This window comes from Sus scrofa, chromosome 2 (assembly GCF_054392235.1).
Source record: "Sus scrofa isolate SSC_HxYL_T2T_F1_AM1 chromosome 2, Sscrofa_HxYL_maternal_Yorkshire_Landrace_v2.0, whole genome shotgun sequence".
Lineage (NCBI taxonomy): Eukaryota > Metazoa > Chordata > Mammalia > Artiodactyla > Suidae > Sus > Sus scrofa.
The window spans coordinates 45,705,051-45,727,144 of record NC_139384.1 but is presented as its reverse complement, the minus strand read 5'-3'; the positions used below and the strand labels follow the sequence as shown (position 1 = coordinate 45,727,144).

Genomic DNA, 22,094 nt, shown 5'->3' with positions numbered 1-22,094 from the left:
TGGTAAAATTAAAAATCTAAGATGTTTTTCCCATTCAATATATTCAAGCACTTACAAATAAAAGACTGAGGAAATGACTCTTTTACAAAAAATCTGATGGATTTTTGGAATAATGAGACAGCAAAGTGCCTCTCAGAAACTCAGTTATATTTCTCTCTCTTATTGCAAGGTATATAGGGTATGTGTGGGGTTTTATTGGGAGTGGGGGTTGGGAAAGAAATGCTCAAGAACAAGTTGCACATAAGTGGTTGTGTTCACCTCGGTCTTATTTCAAACCAAACTAGTATAGTGGTCAGCTGTCAGCCAAAGAGAACAGGGGCAGGAACAGAGCCAATCAAGCTGTGTTAAGTAACCCAGTCATTCCATAGAAATCTGTACAGCTCTTGTTCCCTGGCCGTACAGCTGGCAACGGCACAGCAGTAATTTGAGGGGCTTTCTATAGGGTGCTTATGAGTTTGATTTCACTGTTGGCTTCTTGCCATTACAACCTATACACTGAGTAGCTCTGTTTGTGAGTTACCCAACTATGTGCTTGGATGATAAAGAATCAGATTTTTCACTTGGTAAGCATGAAGTCAGCTGATTTTTTGCTTTGCCAAATGTTTCTCCTTTTTTTTTCTTCAAACTCCCCAGGTTAAGAAAAATACATGGTTTGTTTTGCCAAGCACTTTACCCCTAAACTTTGAGCCATGAATTTCTTTGGGAAACTAAATTCATTCTGTTTTACCCATAATTCATCAAACTGTTTTCTCTGACAACTTAAGTCTTTGGAGCCTTTTAAAATACCACTTCTCTCATTTTCTCCCCACTGCTCTCCTTTTTTCATACCTTCCTCTTGACAATCAAAAAACATATATAAATTGCCAGATCTGAAGTAAAAATAGAGATGAATATGATTCAACTGCTGAGGTTCAAGATGATGTTTTACGTATGACCAAATAAATGTTCCATTACATATCTGCACTTTCATATGACTTCAGATATTCTCAAAGGACATAATGTAGTTAAACAGTAACGTTGCAGAAACAGTTGCCAGTGCACAACAAATTCAAGTTTTGCTTTTTGGACCTTTTTGGAATTTCTTTTTCCAAATATTTTCAATGCACAGTTGGTTGAGTCTGCAGATGCAGAACCCTCATACAGAGATCCACCTGTATTTAATTTGGGGTCAACCTCAGCTGCTTTCTATGTGCACATATCAGCTCACATAAGACCTAATCAAAAATACATTCCAAAAGTGTTCTATTAAAAACTGAACACTAGTGCTACAATTTATAAACAAAAAGTTAAAATGATAGGATGGGGTGGGGAAGTAAGTCAAAGAAGTTCAATGAAAATGCTTGGAATATACTGGAAAGCATGGTGAATAAGCACAAGTATTGATCTTTGGGCTCATCAGTGTAAAATTAGAAAATGCTTCTTCTTCACTCTTAAAAATATATAAACTTCCAATAAGATGCTGTTCATTTGTAAGCAGACATACATCTCCATACCAGGGCTACCAGGGTCATCCATTCCCTCCTACTTCAGCCAGGATACCCAGTTACTCTCTTTCCATAGATAGGGACAAAAGGAATTCCTCCAAAGTTCCATTACAAGGAATGTTTCATTTCTACTACTGTGCACTGGTAGAGCAGAAGTAGGAACTGTCAAATCCCACCATCAGAAATTGGTCAAAAGAATGCTATTAAAGTTAGACTTCAAAATGAGATTTTATACCAAAACCACTTAAGAGACAGTAGTCAGCTACTATAGCACTCTCAATAGTGTAATTCAGTCATATTATAAGGTAAATGGGCTCCATAGATTGCCCAAGTAATCAAATTACCATCTATAACATATTTTCCATAAGAACATCCATTCCAAAATCTACTATACTTCAACAAAACTTTTTTTAAATGAAAAAAAAAAGAATATCCAGTCCATATTCAAACAACAAACATATGCATTATTTAACTGGAAACTGCCTACAAATACATGCCTATGTATGCTTTAGCGAAGTCTTTTTGGTTTTTGTGATATAGATGTTAAAATACCAAAAAACCAAGTAACTTGACTATTAGGAGAAGTAGAAACTTTAAAAAGCAAGAATTATTGTGAAAGTTATAAATTACCTTCTCACTTATTATATATGAAGTCTGGGATTTTTGAATATAGTACTTGGAAGTATATTCATGAACAAATGATTTAAATTAGTGGCTATATCACCTTGTTAATATGATGACAATAAGAGTTATAATCATGCAAATACTATGAATTATAAGTAATGGGTAAAAAACAGTTTCTAAACTGCATATATTATTATATTCTCTTGAATATAATTGATTCAGATGCTGCCTAAAAAAATACATAAAGTTTCTAAGCTAAGGACACTAGGAAAATTAACACAACTTCAAGGCAACCTATTCTCATGAAGATTCAAGAGAGAGAAGTAAATTCACACTTAACCATCTGTATAACTCAACACTATGTTTTCATATATGAACAAGGTTATGTGGATCCATAAAAATGTCAGCTGGGCAGAGTTCTAAGCATCTAGCATCAAAACTTGTTATAAAGCCACCAAGTGTACTATACTGATATGTTGTCTAAATGATCTTCTAGTAAGAGCCAATTTCAAATGATTAAGAAAAACTAGCCTGCTATGGAAAGGCAAACAATACTCACAGACAAAGCCTGAATTCAAAGGAAAGATGAATGGCATAAATTATGAAAGTTTTTATAGGAAATAACATAGACTTTCTGGTAACAATTAGAAGAGAACTTCATTTGTTTAAGAAACTAGGGGTCAGGAAGAAGGAGATATTAGGCCTTCTCCTGAGATAGAACAAAGTATAACTGAATATATCATTGCTCTCCTATATTTAACATAAATAAGATATTGAAACTCATAGTACGAAGTCAGAAGTATCACCTGTAACCAACTGCACTATGACATACTCTTTCATCTGCTGAGCATAAAGTTCCGCAGCAGCTGAAGATTTTGATGACTCAGGACTTCCAAACCTTCCCTCTGAACACACTGCTAGTGGACACCATATTGTACATGCTCCTAACTCATTCTACACCCAGCCCTCTCTGCCATCAGTAATCACGTTCTTTACCTGCATGCTGTCCTTTGGCCACAGAAGTTGTGCACTAAAATCAGAGGCCTGCTAACCATCTCTGTCAGTTCAGCCAGGGATGGAAGGCCCACTTATTCAGTTGCATCCATTGGAGTAGTCCATCATTTTGGGTATTGTGCATTCTAAACAACTACGAAATCTCCGCATGTTTAAGTGGAGCTTGTTTAAGTGGTATGTCCTTCTTAGTTTGCGACTGAGCAAAAGTGTCAGTGTATTTGCATTTGGGGCAAAGCTGTATGTGTGAACATACACATATATAAACACATATGCATAAACATCCAAAAGTATAAGAGTACATGGAACTGAGTTTAACATTTTCTTTTTGAAGTACACAATACAGACAAATAACCATAGTTAAGATACAGCATTTTATAAAGTAAATCATTGTCTTTGTGTGGAGGGACCTAATAGGACAATAGGGCTGTCCTATCACACATCGGTCGGGGTGAAAGGAGAGAAACACTGTGTTCTTTCTTTGCACCCAAAACAAGTTAGAATATAAATATGATTGGAAAAATTACCTCAGCTTTTACCAGAGTAAGGAGAGTTAGGGAAGTTTGAGACTCCGTACCAAGAAAATCTGACAGCAAACTTTCATATTAGACTGTATGTGTCTATCCACTAAGATTGTACAGGAATGAGAAAAGTATTCTTACCAAGAAAATTAAATTCGAATGAATGTTGTTTATCAAGAATGATTCCAAAGAAGGCCCTGGTGTATGAAGTTTTCATCAGTGGTTCTAAGAAAGCCATTTATAGTGCTTTAAGTGAAATAAGGGTAAATGGTCCTTCGTTGAGATGTGCTATTATGGCCTATATAACTTGAACCATACCAATGAGATTTCCTGGGATTTTGTTTTCTCTTAGAAAGGAAAACAGGAAGAAGAATTTTTACATAGTGATGACGCATAAGGCAAGAGATGGACATATACATAACCGTTAGCTCAATATAAAGGATCCCTGAAGAAAGCAAAGAAGCCCAGGAGATGTGCACATCAAATAAAAATGGAGGACATAGCTCTATTTCAGCTTAAATCAATATTTCCCTTTCAGGCATCACCCCTTCTGCTCCCTGCTGACAATCTATAGACAGCATATGAGTGAGATAAGTTCATGAGTAAGATGAACAGGGTGCTCGACGGCAGGTAAATAAATTTGTTTCCACTAAGAAAATTATTCTTACCATGTGTCACTGCTCTCATGGCATAAACAGGACAGGTGATGACATCCTATAAAATGCAATTTTTATTCCTATACTCCTGACGTAGAGATACATAACTCATTCAGCCCTCATGAATTTTTTTTTTTTTTTTTTTTTTTGCTCTGAAGCTATGAGTGAGTTTTTGTTATTATGGTTGCCCTTGTTTCTTGCCTTAAAAAAAATGCTATCATCAACTGTGCAATAGTGTTAAGAGATGTGAGGGGGAAATGGTACTGTCATTATTTTAGGCTACCTGGTCCTTTATAAGGATTGTATATGTTATTATATGAGATAGCCGAATATAGCTATTTTACTTGGATTTTTTAAGGTTAACATCTGCATCGTATAACCTCTATGCAATATCTGTATTCTCAAATCAAAGCCCTCTCCCAAATCTCATGTCTTTTCAGACCTAATCTAGTCAAGAAACAAGGAATCACAAGCCTTTGTACCAACAAATAATTTTTCCAACTATAATTCATTAGTACCTTATTCCAAAAGCATATGAATACTTACAAGATGGTTAATCCTCATTAAAAACTAAAATTACATGACATAATTACATGTAAATAAGAAAAATGAATTAAACTCTTACCCTTTCCTATGTCGGGCACTAGTTGTGAATCATATATACAATTAGAGTTATATTGCTAAGCTAAAAATATTGGTAAAGATCTAAAAATGACAAACAGTGCCTTTTAAATTAATGTCTTATTAGTTGAGTGAAGTACACTGACAAAGAATAATTTATGCTTATTCAAACTGCACTCGACATCTTCAGGTGTTTCCAAATGAGCTCACAGAAGAGTGATTAAATGCATCTGATAACAAGCCACACATTGCTGAAATTACTTACCGCCTCATTTTATGATTAATTAAACATGTAGATTAAAGTTGCAAAAGAATTTAGATTAATGAGCAAGTTAAGTCTTGCTGATATAAGTGAATTGGGAATTGGATGCTCTGTGGAACTTTATAAACATGCATTTTATAATGAATAAGACAAGGCTACATGCAGAATTGTGGCCACCAGGGCCTTTTGACGATGCAGTCTTTTTTAACATGGTTTGACAGCTTTCAAATAACATTCTTCTATAGGCTTTAAACTTTGTGCTTTGCTGTAAAACACAAGACTACATAACTCATGTACCAGGAGTATGATTATTTTTGAGTTCTCCAAGGTAATGACCCCCTGTAGTAGCAGCTGTTCACAAAAAATTACAAGCTCAATTGTTATTTTAATCAGAGACAGTTTTGTAGTTAAAAGCAGTTACGCAACTTGTAAAATTATATGACATCTCATCAGTACCTTCTCTTCAACACTCCATCCTCCAAAAGTAAAACCATCCCAAAATAGTCATAGCTTTCTAGAGGACTTATTAGCAAAGCAGGTATTCAGTCATTCATAAAATATTCAAAGCTATTTATTAGTGAAGTTTCTGTGCTAGGAAAGGTAATGTTTAAATTTATGACAACTCTTATCACCTCCAAGATTGTGTCAAAATATCTGCTGGAGTTTGCTGAGTATCCAATTTTTCTCTTTTAAGATCAGCTTTACCTAATCTGAGTAGTTTAGACTGTGTCAAAAGCCAAGTTGGACTTTATGATTTTCCAGGGCAAGGGAAATTCAGGTTGTTCACAGAGATGTAATGCATTCTCCTTTGCAAGGGATACAGAAGTGGCAAGAAATTGAGCCCAAGTTACCAAGCTAGCTTTTGGTTTAAAACCTATTCCATTTTTACTAGTAAGCTTATAGCACAATACCATTTATTACTACCATAGCACAATGAAAACACTCCTACAAATTTTATGAATGGATCCAATTTGCTATCTAAAGTATACCTCTAATACTTTTCTACTTATTTTCAAACCTTATTTATGCATGACTCATTTCTTGGCAAGAGTGAGATTCTTAATAGTGTTAAATATTTTTCCTTTTAATTCAGATTTTTTATACTCCGAAGACTTACCAAGAAAACTACGGAAATTTTTACATAAGGATTAAAAGGAGCAGCTTCATGACACAGGTGGCAAATTACCATCATTAACCCCACATATTTATCATGTGGACATAATTACCCATTTGAAGATTTATGTGAATGAAAATACAATATTGAGACACAGGTCTGACTATACTGCAATTTATTAAAAGCTTATAAGCAACCAAAATAATTTTCATTTGATCTGTTTATTCCCTTTCAGTTTTAAGTCAATGTCTTTCACCAAGTAATGTAAGCCATATTTTATCACCACAAAAGCTTATTTTTTAAACTTATAAGCTTTTTTCCCTTGTAGAAAAGTAAGGATTTCAAAGAATGTATACATATATGTATGACTGGGTCACCTTGCTGTACAGCAGAAAATTGACAAAACACTATAAACTAGCTATAATGGAAAAAATAATTATTAAAAAAATAAAATAAAAGTAAGGATTTCAGAGTTTCCATCGTGGCTCATAGGAAATGAATCTGACTAGTATCCATAAGGATACAGGTTCAATCCCTGCCCTTGCTCAGTGGGTTAAGGATCTGTTATTGCTGTGAGTTGTGGTATATGTCGCAGACACAGCTCGGATCTGGCACTGCTGTGGCTGTGGTTTATGCCAGCAGCTACAGCTCCAATTAGACCCCTAGCCTGGGAACCTCCATATGTCATGCGCACAGCCCTAAAAAAAGGCAAAAAAAAATTTTTTTTAATTAAAATAAGGATTGTAGGTAGAAATATGGACCCAAGTACTTAAAGGACAAAATAATATACTTTTTCTTTACATGAAAATTTAAATTCTTCATTTATACCTTTTAAAGAGGAAATCTGACAACAAAGTGGTTATATTAGCCTGAAAGAGGCTAGGTTAGAGATCTAAAAATAATTCTTTTGTGATCATAAAATGTACTCAGATATATACCAAAAAGACATAGATTTTTCAGACAGCACAATAAGCCACCAATTTTAAGGAGCAAGATCTTTCCACTCCAGTCATTGCCAAATTATTTCTAGGTCCCACAAATTATAAGTTGTGTCCTGGAGTTACTAATAATTAAATAAAATTGTGTCATTTCTGTGGCATTTTAATTTCATGGGGAGGAAGATAATTTCCCCATGAAAGTAATATTTGTAAAACAACTTTAAGTCCTAAATATTGAATATACTTAGCTATTATATGTACTTATTATTAGCATGTTTTAAATTTTACAATAAGTGATTTATACAGTTTACCCGCATAGGTAACATAAATGTACTGGTTATTTAAAGTTAAGAGTTGTATGTTTATCTGAAATATCAAAATAAGTAATTTTCTCTGAAATTATGAATAAATAGACAATTTAAAATATCTTAAATACGGAGTTCCCGTCGTGGCGCAGTGGTTAACGAATCCGACTAGGAACCATGAGGTTGCGGGTTTGGTCCCTGCCCTTGCTCAGTGGGTTAAGGATCCGGCGTTGCCGTGAGCTGTGGTGTAGGTTGCAGATGCGGCTCGGATCCCGCGTTGCTGTGGCTCTGGCGTAGGCCAGTGGCTACAGCTCCGATTCGACCCCTAGCCTGGGAACCTCCATATGCCGCGGGAGCGGCCCAAGAAATAGCAAAAAAAAAAAAAAAAAAAAAAAAAATACTTAAAATATCTTAAATAAGCCATAGTGCAATATAAGAATTCCTAAGAATTATTTCATTAACTCAAGATGGCAATTTATTATACCACATTTTCTTTTTCTTTTTTTTTTGCATTTTTTAAAAAAATTTTTCTGCTGTACAGCAACGTGACCCAGTTATACATATTTTTTTTTTTCTCAGAATATCTTCCATCATGTTCCATTGCAAGTGATTGGATATAGCTCCCTACATTTTCTTTTATTTCACAACACATAGTTATGTGGGCTATAAACTTTGCATTTCTAGGAAGTGATAAACATTTTCTCTATTTCAACTATAGTTTGGAAAAAAAGTACAAAAATACTCACCAGAAACTAAAATTAGATGACTAAACTCATATTCACATGTGACTGGGCCCAGGTTTGTCAAGGTGAACTATGAATATGTTAATATCCAAAATAGTACCAAATGTTGATTTATTAATATTATCGGCTTCTTGGTTTCAGTTCATGCCCTGTTGAGGAGTTTTGTGAGATTCATCAAAACTCAGCCTCTCAACATGTCTACAAGCATTCTGGAGGCAACATGTATTAAACCAAAATTAGGGTGACTCTTAAAAATAAGAACAAAGCAAGCTAAAGCTTATAAATGGAAAGAAACAGTCTTAGAGAAAACAGCAGATGAAGATGCCACCACACGCCAGATCCTTGCCAAATCAGCAGTCAGCAACTGAGATACCAGGCAGATGACTAAAGGGGGTTTTTCACTTGGCAGGATCGGCAGCATTATGCACTATACCTATGAAATGCATATGTCCGTGCAAGTATTCAACCACCAAAAACAGTGCTGAAAATTGGCTCTGAAACTACTGCAGTTATCAATTTTTATTCTATTGACTATGCAAACTCTTTAGTTCTCTTAACCAAACACAGAGTCCTGAATTTTTCTTTCAATGAAAAAAAAAAAAAGATTTCCATGTATCCAAAAATTTCCATGTATCCAAAATACTTTCATAAATGCAAATTAAAAATGGTCTTTCATAAACTAATTAGAGATTTAAAGTATGATTATTTTCTAAAGTCAATAGTCTCTAAACTTTACTTTCTAGCATGATTTCCCTTATGAAAAATTGAAATCAAAGCTGATTTTATTCATAAAATAAATAAAAGAATTTTCCTCTTGGAAAATTTTAGTATTTCTAATATTCATCTTTCCAGTCTTTCATTCAGTACATATATTCCCTGTAAGTAGAAACATTCCTAAAAATATTTAATTATGGTAGTAAAATTGTTCCATTTGTATGTAAAGTTTAGCCAACAATCCCAATAGTTATAAATACGAGCTAAAACTAGAAGATATAAAGAAACCGGGTGTTAACAATTACCTAAGACTTAGTACTGGACCATAAAAATGCAATGCAATCCTCATTTGCCATGGAAATAGGAAATAAATGGGAACATTAGTTATACTCAAAATTATATATTATACCTGGGCTCTTATACAAAGTGATGAGGGGTCACAAAGTCCTTCTTGAAGCATTTTTCTTTCCTCATCAGAAGATATAGAATGTCTAAAAAGAAGAAACTAATAGTTATTGGACCCACTATCTGCCAGACATAAAATAAATTTTCTCTATGCATCATATAATCTTCCCAAAAACCACACCCATTTTACAGAGGAGGGGATTGAGTCTCAGATAGGCTAAGTAATTTGTTCCAAGTTACACCAAGTGGCAGAGATAAGAGTGAAGCCCTAATGAACCCAGCTCCAAGGTCCATTTGATCTTTCTTTTATATTATGCTTATTGATGTTTATACTATTCCTCACTATCTAGAATCTCTTTCTGCTTCTTCTCAGTTAATCCATCCCTACTACTTTCTTCCAAGGTTCACCTACTCCAAAAAGTATATTGTGTTCTCTCAGCACTTTGTTTAAAAACCTCTATTACAACAATTCAAGGTACACTGATTCACACAATATATGTAATGCTACCAATGTTACCATCTATATTACAGCAAGGTACTGAAGGTATCACAAAATGGTTGCACTGACACACTGCAATATGTATCTCCTCCTCTCCCTTCTATACTCCTCTATTCTCTCTCATTTTCATGGGAACTTTAATAGTAGTAGTAATAATAGCAGTAGTAGCTGTAGTAGTAGTAGCAGTAGTCGTATTTATTAGTATCATTATCATTATATATTATCAACCACAACAAACACCTTTTGCTATCATGCTGCTCTCTGGAACCCCTCTCCACTTTCATTCTGCTCAAATGCTCTCATACTATTAAACCATCTTTATTTCCTTCACAATCAAAAATTCTACTCCTGACTATTTCATAAAAGGTGTTAGACACTGTTGATTATTCATTTATGCAACAAATATCTAAGCATCTACTATATGGTGGAAACTAAGGATGATAAATAAAATAGATCTTATTTGTCCAAGAGCTTACAATCTACCTCAAAATACAAACAAGCAAACCAAAATTTATAATGTAGATTCATGTCATATAATTGAAGTATGTTTAAAAGTTTATGCGAGTAAAAAGAATAGAGTAATAATTCATTTGGAAGGCGTTATATAGAAAGTGACATATAAAATAAAGCTTCACTATTGAACAGGTTGCAGGCAGAGAACAGCAATAATAATGATTGATTACTGAATACTTTCTATGTGTGAAACACTCTTAATATACTACGTGCTTAATATATATCACTTATTCTCTTCACACATGTGGAGACGTCTGTTTCTGACCAACATGGGCTAACATGGACTGGATTTACCCTTATGGCTTAAACAACTAAAAAAAAAACTGGATTAAACATATGAAAGCAACAGTGTTCAGAAAATGGACATCAGGCAATGAAGAATAGCAATTCCTGAGAAAGGAAAAACAAACGAAGTCATCCCTACAAGTTGTCCCAGCTTACTGCCACAAGAAAGAAATTACCAACAGCAGTGTACAGAGGCAGAGCCTAATGGTCTCAGTGAGTTAAGAAGATGAAGCTGGAAGTCTAATGAGGCCAGAGTGGCTATAGCTAATAGTGCAGAATAACAGAGGAGATAGACCTGCACATGGACTTCCAGAGGTTTGCAGATATCCCTCACAAAAATATAGACAATTACTGGTAAGTGCACATGTATAAGGAAACTAACCAAGGCTAGGGAAAGATACACCTAAAAGGAGCACAGAAAACAATCTCCAGGGCTGATACAAATCCAGAAATAATTCAATTTCCCTCATCAAAGTATAAAACTTCATAATGCCAGGGGCATTTTGCAGAGTTCTCAGAACAGTATTGCCTCAGAAATGCAGAAAATTAACCATAAACTGTACTGATGCTTAAAAACAAGTACTGAAAGGATCAAATTGCTTCCAAGTATCTTAACTACATGCCAGAAAAAAGTGCAAAAATATTTATAGGAATACTGAAAGACTTAGCACTCAACAAAGTAAAATTCACAATTTCTGGCATCCAATAAAAAAAAAATCACCAGCCAGACAAAGAAACAGAAAAATAGCATTCATTACAAAGAGAAAAGGCAATCAATTGAAACTGACCCAGAAGTGATGCAAATGATAGAATTAATAGTCAAGGATATTAAAATAGTTATTAGTTGCATTCTGTTTGTTCATGGAACTAAAATAAAGACTGAACGTATTAAGTAGAAATACTGAATATATAATAAAGACTCAAATGTTAACTCCCAGAGATTAAAAAAAAATACAATATCTGAAATGAAAAATCATGAGGGTAGCATTAAAATCAGTTTAGACACTGCAGAACAAAATGAAACAGAAACAGAGGGAAAAAAAGATGAAAAAATGTAAATAGAATCATTGAACTGAAGAATAACTTCAAGCTGCCTAATAGAGGTGAAATTAGATTCCACAAAAAAAGGGAGTGAACAAAAAATCTGAAGTAATAATGGCTGCAAATGTTTCAGAAATGACAAAAATAATGAACCCACAGATCCAAGAATCTCAAAAAACTCAAGCTCAAGAAACATTAAGAAAACTACACTAAGGTACATAGTAATCAGGATGCTTACAACCAATGATAAAGAGAAAATCTTAAAAGTAGCCAAAGGAAAATGACACATCATATACAGAGAAACATAATAAGAATTATAGCAGACTTCTTTTTGAAAAAAAAACACACAAGCCAAAACACAATGGATCAATATTTCAAATTAATGAACAAAAGTTAATCTGAAAGTTTATATCTAGCAAAATTCAGAAATATAAAAGGTAAAGGAAATATCACCATCTCACCAGAAGACTTATCCTACAAGAAATATTAAAGAGGTAAGAGGTCCTTCAAGCAAAATGTAATGTTATCAAATGGAAATCTGAATCTACACAAAGAAATAAAGTACACTGAAATAGTAAATATGTGGGTTAATATGAAATACTTCTTATTTTTAAAATGTTATTGACTATTCAAGGCAAAAATAATAACAATTATCTTTAGATTTATGACATACGCAGAAGTAATGTGTATGACAATAACAACACAGAGGCTAGGAGGGAGAAATAGAAGTATTCTATTTTAAGACTTTCATCCCATATGTAATATGGAATAATACTACTTGAAGTAGGACTGTAATGAGTTGCATAGGGTTGCTATAAAGAAACCACCAAAATGCAACAAAATAAAAAAGTTAAATAAAATCATAAAATTTTTCAAAAAAAAGAAAACAAGAAAAAGAGGAAAATGAATATTGAATAGATAGTACAAATAGGAAACAAAGAACATATCATACATTTAAATTCAACCATGTCAATAATCACAATAAATGGTCTAAACATTCAAATTAAAAAGGAGAGATTATCATGTAGGATTAAAAAGCAAGACTAAAATGCATACTGGCTACTAGAAATCCACTTCAAAAATGAAGACACAATACTTTAAAAGTGAAAGGACAGAAAAAATATACCATGGAACTGTGAATAAAAAGAAAGCTGCAGAGGCAATCAAAGTAGATTTCAAAGCAAAGAATATTACTATGGATAAAGTGATTCTAATACAATGATAAAGGGGTCATAATGATCCTAAATATGTATCCACCTAACAGAGCTTCAAATTATAAGAAAGAAAAAACAATAATTTCATAAAGAATTTTAATTAGAGTTCTCAAAATCTATCTCCCTAATTAATGGTAGAACAAGTTAAAAAAAAAAAAAAAAGAAGAAGAAGGAGGAGGAGGACACAAAATACCTAGACAACAATGTCAACCAACTTTACCTGGCTTATATGGTAGAACTTGCCAATCAACAAAAGATTCAATAATACAAAGATATCTGGAAATCTTTAAACACTAGAAAATAAAATAAAACTTCAAAATGATGCATAGACTGAAGAAATAATCAAAAGAGAAATTAGAAAGTACTATAATTGTATTCTCTAAGATTGACCACATCCTGGGCTACAAATCAAACCCTGGTAACTTTAAGAATATTGAAATCATATCAAGCATCTTTTCCAACCACAACATATATGACTGGAAATCAACAACAAGAAAAAAACTGCAAAAAAACAAAAAAAATGTGGAGACTCAACAACATGCTACTAAACAACCAATGGATCACTGAAGAAATCAAAGAGGAAATTAAAAAATACCTAGAAGCAAATGACAACAAAGATATGACACTCCAAAACCTATGGGATACAGCAAAAGCCATTCTAAGAGGAAAGTTTTTAGCAATACGAGCCCATCTCAGAAAACAAGAAAAAGCTCAAATAAACAAGCTAACTTTACATCTAATGCAGCTAAAGAGAGAAGAACAGACAAGACCTAAAGTTAGCAGAAGGAAAGAAAACATAAAGATCAGAGCAGAAATCAATGAAATAGAAATGAAGAAAACCACAGAAAAGATCAACGAAACGAAAAGCTGGTTCTTTGAAAAGATCAACAAAATTGACAAACCCTTAGCCAGACTCATCAAGAAAAAAAGAGAGAGCACTCAAAGCAATCAAATTAGAAATGAAAAAGGAGAAGTAACAACAGACATCACAGAAATGCAAAAGATCATAAGAGACTACTATATGCAACTATACGCCAATAAAACAGAAAACCTAGAAGAAATGGACAAATTCTTAGAAAAGTACAATCTTCCAAGACTAAACCAAGAGGAAATATAAAAGATGAATGGACCAATCACAAGCACTGAAATTGAAACTGGGATTAAAAACGTCCAACAAACAAAAGTCCAGAACCAGATGGCTTCACAAGTGAATTCTATCAAACATTTACAGAGGAGCTAATACCTATCCTTCTGAAACTATTCCAAAAAATTCCAGAGGAAGGGATACTCCCAAACTCATTCTATGAGGCCATCATCACCCTGATACCAAAACCAGACAAAGATACCACAAAAAAAGAAATCTACAGGCCAATTTCACTGATGAACATCGATGCAAAAATCCTCAACAAAATACTAGCAAACCGCATCCAACAATACATTAAAAGGATTGTACATCATGATAGAGTGGGATTTATCCCAGGGATGCAAGGGTTCTTCAATATCTGCAAATCAATCAATGTGATACACCACATTAACAAACTGAAGAATAAAAACCATATGATCCTCTCAATAGATGCAGAAAAAGCCTTTGACAAAATCCAACACCCATTTCTGATAAAAACCCTTCAGAAAGTGGGTATAGCAGGAATCTACCTCAACAAAATAAAGGCCATATATGACAAACACACAGCGAACATCATTCTCAATGGTGAAAAGCTAAAAGAATTCCTGCTGAGATCAGGAACATGACAAGGATGTCGCTCTCGCCACTACTCTTCAACATAGTTCTGGAAGTCCTAGCCACAGCAATCAGAGACATAAAAGACATAAAAGTAATCCAAATTGGAAAGGAAGAAGTAGCTATCACTATTTGCAGATGACATGATACGATACCTAGAAAATCCTAAAGACTCTACCAGGAAACTGTTAGAGCTCATCAATGAATTTGGCAAAGTCGCAGGATACAAAATTAATACACAGAAATCAACAGCATTTCTATATACTAACAATGAAAGATCAGAAAGAGAAATTAGAGAAGCAATCCCATTTACCATCACATCCAAAAGAATAGAATACCTAGGAGTAAACCTACCTAAAGAGACAAAAGACCTGTACTCTGAAAACTATAAGACACTGATGAAAGAAATCAAAGATGACACAAATAGATGAAAAGACATACCATGCTCTTGGATTGGAAGAGTTAATATTATCAAAATGACTATACTACCCAAGGCAATCTACAGATTCAATGCAATTCCTATCAAATTGCCAAGGACATTTTTCATAGAACTTGAACAAAATATTTTAAAGTTTGTTTGGAAGCATAAAAGATTCAGAATAGCCGAAGACATCCTGAAAAAGAAAAATGGAGCTGGAGGAATCAGGCTCTATTACAAAGCAACAGTCATCAAAACCATATGGTACTGGCACAAAGACAGAAATATAGATCAGCGGAACAGGACAGAAAGCCCGGAATTAAACCCACTCATCTACAGTCAACTAATCTATGACAAAGGAGGCAAGAATATACAATGGAGAAAAGACAGCCCCTTCGATAAGTGGTGCCAGGAAAACTGGACAGCCACATGGAAAAGAATGAAATTAGAACACTCCCTAATGCCATACACAAAAATAAATTCAAAATGGATTAAAGACCTAGATATAAGACCAGACACTATAAAACTCTTAGAGGAAAACATAGGCCAAACACTCTCTGACATAAACACAACATCTCAGATCCACCTCTTAGAGTAAGGATGGTAAAAACAAAAATAAACAATGGGACTTAGTCAAACTTAAAAGTTTCTGCACAGCAAAGGAAACTCTAAACAAAACGAAAAGACAACCCACAGAATGGGAGAAAATCTTTGCAAATGAATCGACTGACAAGGGATTAATCTCCAAAATTTATAAACACCTCCTACCACTCAATACCAAAAAACAAACAACTCCATAGAAAAATGGGCAGAAAATCTAAACAGACAATTCTATAAAGAAGACATACAGATGGCCAAAAAACACATGAAAAGATGTTCAACATCACTCATTATTAGAGAAATGAAAATCAAAACCACTATGAGGTACCACCTTATACCAGCCAGAATGGCCATCATCAAAAAGTCTACAAACAATAAGCAATAAGTGCTGGAGATGGTGTGGAGAAAAAGGAACCCTATTACACTGTTGGTGGGATTGTAAATTGGTGCAACCACTGTGGAAAACAGTATGGAGATTCCTCAGAAAACTAAAAATAGAACTACCATTTGATGGAGCAATCCCACTCCTGGGTATCTATCCAGAGAAAACAATGACTCAAAAAGACACATATACTCCAATGTTCATTGCAGCACAATTTTCAATGAGGCTACAGTAATCAAGTAATAGACAAATAGATCAATGAAATAAAACAGAGACTCCAGAAATAAACTTATATGTATATGGTCACTTATTTTCAACCAAAGTGCCAAGGCAATTTAATGGGAAAAAAAGATAATCTTTTCAGACAATGGCATTAAAACAACTGGATAGCCATAAGCAAAAATATAAACTTCAAACCTCATCTCATCCTATAATAAAAATTAAAACAAATCATAGACCTAATTGAAAGCTAAAATTATAAAACTTCTAATGGAATGCTAGAAGAAAATCTTAGTCACCTTGGGTCTTACAAAAATTTCTTAAATGTAACACAAAAAGCATGAAATACAGAAGAAAAAAACAACAGATTAGACTTCATCAAGATTTAAAACATTGGCTGCTTAAAAAACTCCTAATATTAAAAGGCAAGCCACAAACCAGTAAAAAAGATATACAAAACATGTATCTGACAAATATCTTGTATTTCTACAAAATTTTTAAAAACTACAACTCAATAAAAAAGAAAATGACTTCGATTTAAAAAAAAAAACAGCAAAAGATTTAAAACAAAGTAGATAGATGAATGGCAAATAGGCACATGAAAAGAGCTCAACATAATCAGTCATTAAGAAGAGAAAAATTAAAACCACAATGAGCCACCACTGCAAATTAAGAATGTGGGACAAAAAAAAAACAAAAAAGAATGTGGGACAACTGGAACTCTTACACATTGCTAGTAGGAAGGTAAAATGGTAAATCATTTTGGAAAAAATTAGCTGTCCAATAAAGTTAAACATGCACCTATGTAACCTAGCCATTCTATTCCTGGGTATTTACCTAAAAGAAAAGAAAGTATATACCTACCCAAAGACAAATGTTCAAAGCAACTTCATTTGTAATAGCCAAAAAAAAAAAAAAAACTAGAAAAAACTTAAATGGATAATCAAATTGTGGTATATCCATATAATGAAATACTACTCCACAGTTTAAAAAATAAGTTAACTAACATGCACGTCATGAGTGAATCTCAAAATAACTATGCTGAATGAAAGAACAGACCAAAAAAGAGTACTTAAATAAAGCTGCATAAATAAGCAGGAAGTAAAATTCTCACTTTACAGGTGAGGAAGCTAAGGCTCCAAGAGATTACATGATTTACCTAAGATCACAGCTAATACACAGCAGTATCCAAAGGTGGTAGGAATTCCAGACAGCATATTTTAAACTAATATGAAGTATCTAGCATAGTTATGAGCCACAGAAAGCACTCAAAAGTTGTTTTGGGGTTTTAAAGTACAGAGGCATATAAAAAGTATAAGATGTGAAAAGGTAATCTATTTTAACTTTTCCACAGGATATATAAATTCTTAAAGGAATTTTTTTTAATTTATTGGAGTATGATTGACTTACAGTGTTGTATTAGTTTCAGGTGTACAGCAAAGTAAATCAGTTATACATATAAATATATCCACTCCTTTTTCCCATATAGGTTATTACAAACTATTGAGTAGAATTTCCTGTGCTATACAGTAGGTTTTTTTAAATCATCTATTTTATACAGTAGTGTGAATATGTTATTTCCACCCTCCCAATTCCTCCTTCCCTCAAACGGTTTTACCTACAGTAACCATAAGATTTGTTTTGCAATCTGTGAGTCTGTTTCTGTTTTATAAATAAGTCTTTTCATATCATTTTTATTAGATTCCACATACAAGTGATATCATAAAATTTGTCTTTCTCTTTTCTGACTTACTTCACTCTATGTGATAATCTCTAGGTTCATCCATATTGCTGCAAATGGCATTATTTCATTCTTTTTAAGGCTAAATAATATTCCATCGTGTGTGTGTGTGTGTGTGTATATTTGTGTGTGTGCGTGTGTGTGTGTATCACATTTTCGTTATCCATCCATCGATGGACATTAAGGTTGCTTCCAAGGCTTCATTACTGTAATTAGAGCTTTGAAGAACATTGAGTGCATGTGTCTTCTTGAATTAATGTTTTCTTTGGATATCTGCTCAAGAATGGGATTGCTGGATCATACAGTAGTTCTATATTTAGTTTTTTAAGGAATCTCCATATTGTCCCTGATAGTGGTTATATCACCTTGCATTCCCACCAACAGTGTAAGAGAGTTCTCTTTTCTCTACACCCTCTCCAGCATTTATTGTTTGTAGAGTTTTTGATGATGGCCATTCTGACTGGTATGAGGTGAAACCTCATTGCAGTTTTGACTTGCATTAAGTACAAGAAAATCTTTTTAACTTACATTAACTTAATTGATAGAATGTATGAGAGATGGAGTTTCTGGGATTCATTTCAAAAGCATTTTACTGGAACCTATTACGCACTACATAATATGAACTACCTGCTAGGCACAAGTGAGATATTTAAGTCATGCATAGGTTATGAAAGAGCACCCTTTGATGAAGCAATGTCAAGGAGCTCAGTGTATCAGCATGCTAAGCTGCATTCAGTTGAGTGGAGAGGAACAGCTATTACAGGTCTCCAGGGAGGAACAATGGGCAAAACATTTCCCAGAGAGGAATTTTTAAAATCTAATTTCAATACCTCTTCTTATGAGTGAACATATTCTCATGCACTTTCCTTTTGCCTTGAAAGAGACAAAAAGAGAAGGCCTATATCCATAATATAATATTTGCCATGACTACACCTTCTGTGAAGGACAGAATGTGGAAATATAACCAGGGAGTCAGACATAGTCATCACTCTATCTGAGAGAGTTTTAAAAGTAACAAAACTCTGAGCACATCTGTTTGATTTCTCACAGACATCACGTACTAATCCCTATATGAAAGCCACCTGATAGGAATGCCATAATCTCCAGCATCTTCACTTTTCTGACTCATGGTAGCTAAGTTTTACCTTATGCCCCTAAAATCAACAAGGCCCTGCCTGTGCACTTGAGCTCCTGGTGTTACTATCTTTTATGTTTATGTTATACACAAATCCTCAAAGTAATTTTATTTTTAGGTATATTTTCATTCCTTTAAAAACACATCTTCCTCCCAGGCCTCCATGGGAAGAAAAAACATCCTTAATCTTCAGTGGGGATCTAACTAATGAGAGGCAAGAGATTTGACCATTGACAAGAGATAATTAGCATGATATTTTCCCTCTGCCTCTTTCAAAAATTTAGCTGTGCTGAAAAACAGGAACAGGGGAAAGCAATGCCTAATTTTTGACTCTTTTCTTTTCCTCATGCTTCCTACCACACATAAACAACCAGTCCTACTGATGCCACATTGGCAAAGGCTCTTCTTTTTATTCCTAACATTCTGTTCTTAAAATGCCCACTCTTGTTTAAAACTTCTTACCTCCTACCTGAACTATTGTAATAAACTTTACTAGGTGTTTCTCTTGTTAAAGTCCTCCTTTTTTCCCCCCTAACTCTATAAACTGCTTGCCGAACTAATTTTTCAAAAGCAAAGCTCTTGCCATCCCACTGGGCCAGTTTGTTTGATGGCCCCCTAAGATCTACCAAATGCCTTAGTTTAGCCATATGGACCACGATGACATGATCACACTAAATTTTCTAGCTTATACATACCCTATAGCTCAGTCAAACTGGACTTCTCTTTGCTCCTATCCCATAATTCCCTGCTTCCTTGCCTCTGTTTCATACCCACACTAGTTCTACTCCCCTCACTCCTGGGACGTACCTCTCTCCTCACCCCTATCCTACTGATAAAATTCTCTTCAAATTTCAAAGAATATCAAAAAGTCTGCTTCCCAAATTAAGGGTCTTCTCCTTAAAGGTATGTATCTTTAATTTATTCAAACTCCCTGGAGTACTGTTTTTTACTTTATTAAGGCACTTAACATATTCTACATAGGGAATTACATATTTCCTGATTATCTCCTCTGCAATAATCAATGCAATTTAATTAACATTTATTAATCTCTCCTTTGAGCCATGCACTGAGTTAGACCCAAGGACACAAAAAGGAATAAGAAAGTTTAATAATGTCTAGATTTTAAGATGGCAGGAACTTTGTATATTTGCACTTATTCCCTATGCAGCATCGAATGTTCTGTTTTGAATACAGTCGGTTCCCAGTATATATCTGTGGAGCTCAATTAATTTCCAACAGATGCTAAGCACTTTTCTTGGAAAAAAATATTTGCTACCAAAAAAGGATTACCATAACTGCAAAACAGATAATCACATCCTTAAATCATTTTCAGAGGGCAACTTGGAGGCCACATTGACCACTGATTACACTATCCGATATTAAGACCCTAATTGCTCAAATCACTCATTAAGATATTAATTTCCAAGTAGGCAAGGCTACTTCAATAATAGGTTCCCAGACAGACAGAGCTTCCAAGATTGTAATTTGGTCCAGTAAAGACAGTTATTGTGTCACTTCACAGAAATCTGTTTCTTGTACCCTCTTGGGAATTTATATAGGACACCTTCAGTTGTCATGAAGATTTAAATATGTATCCATTCAATATACCTGGATATACACACTTCCCATTTAAACTTACCACATCTACACAGCCTTAAAAATGTTTGCTTTCAAGGCTACACAGCATCGCTGAAAGCCTACTACCATGACACCTTTCCACACTGTGAGATTAGGTGAACCTCACATTTACTGTCTACATTCTTACATTTGTCTCATCCTAGCGAAATAGAATGGAAAGACACAGTAAGGCTTTTCTAAAAGATGACATCAGGAATAAAAGGAAATGGAAATGATTGATTGTGTTATGCCAAACCCAATATTAAAACAAAAAAAAAACTTGACAATGGTATTTGTTAGAAAAAATTCAAGCAGCAAAAATGAGATACATGGGGAGTTTCCATTGTGGATAAGTGGGTTACAAACCCAAATAGTATCTATGAGGATGCCCATTTCCTAAAATTCGTACAGTTGTCCTTAAAATGCACTAACTGAAATCAATAAAATTGAAACAGATTAGGAAAAAAAACTATAGAACACCTTTTAAGTTACCCCAAGTATTTCCCCATCTTAAAGATGTGAAAGTTCCCAGGTCAGGGATCGAACTCCCACCATAGCAGCAATCCAAGCCCCTGGAGTGACAAGGCCAGATCCTTAAGCTACTGTGCCAAGAGGGAACTCCTTCAGTCATTCCTTATTTCACTAATTTCTCTTTTGTCTCCTCAATTACCACAGTGAAATTGGGGGCACAGGTATTTCTTCAATTTGTTGAATCATATCTTCTCCTCAGAAATCTCCAGGCCCTCAAAGTTTTCTGATGCTCAGCTCTCTTGTTTACCCTCACATATTTCATGTCTTACTTTCTCAGCCTTCTCCTAGATATTGCCTTGCAGCTATCTATTCTGTGATTGCAAGTCCAGGGAAGAATTCTCTGTAACTAATCACAAAATCAACAGTGGCCTCCACATACTTCCACTACCAGGGACAATGCCCAGAATGTTTCCATCTTTTAAAGCTGTCAACCATTCAATGTGTGTGCACTTGCTTATATCAGATATCAAATTACATGCAACAAATCTCACTTGAAAAACAACCCGTTCTAACAGATGATGCCATTCTAATTGAAGATGCAGGTTCAATCAAGGCCTTGTTCAGGGGGGTTAAGGATCTGGTGTGGCCACAGCTGCAGTGTAGGTTGCAGATGTGGCTTGCATCTGGGTATCTGTGGCTGTGGTGTATGCCAGCAGATGCAGCTCTAATTCAACCCCTAACCTAAAAACTTCCATATGCCAGAGGGGTGGCCATAAAAATAAAAGATAAAAGGCTACAAGAAGAAGTAAGGATCAACAGTGGA

General features: G+C 34.4%; 1 protein-coding gene across 19 annotated transcripts in view; it reads right to left on the bottom strand.

Moving 5' to 3' along the window:
• Positions 1 to 22,094, bottom strand: part of SOX6 (SRY-box transcription factor 6) — a 614,027-nt gene that overhangs the window by 486,415 nt on the left and 105,518 nt on the right. For 7 of the 19 annotated variants that reach the window (XM_021085331.2, XM_085011890.1, XM_085011902.1 and 4 more), the window contains exon 3: positions 9,403 to 9,484. The exons of the other annotated variants lie outside the window; for them this stretch is intronic. The gene's annotated coding sequence lies outside the window, so the exon portion shown is untranslated. The remainder of the gene's footprint in view (positions 1 to 9,402; positions 9,485 to 22,094) is intronic. 19 annotated transcript variants of the gene reach the window in all.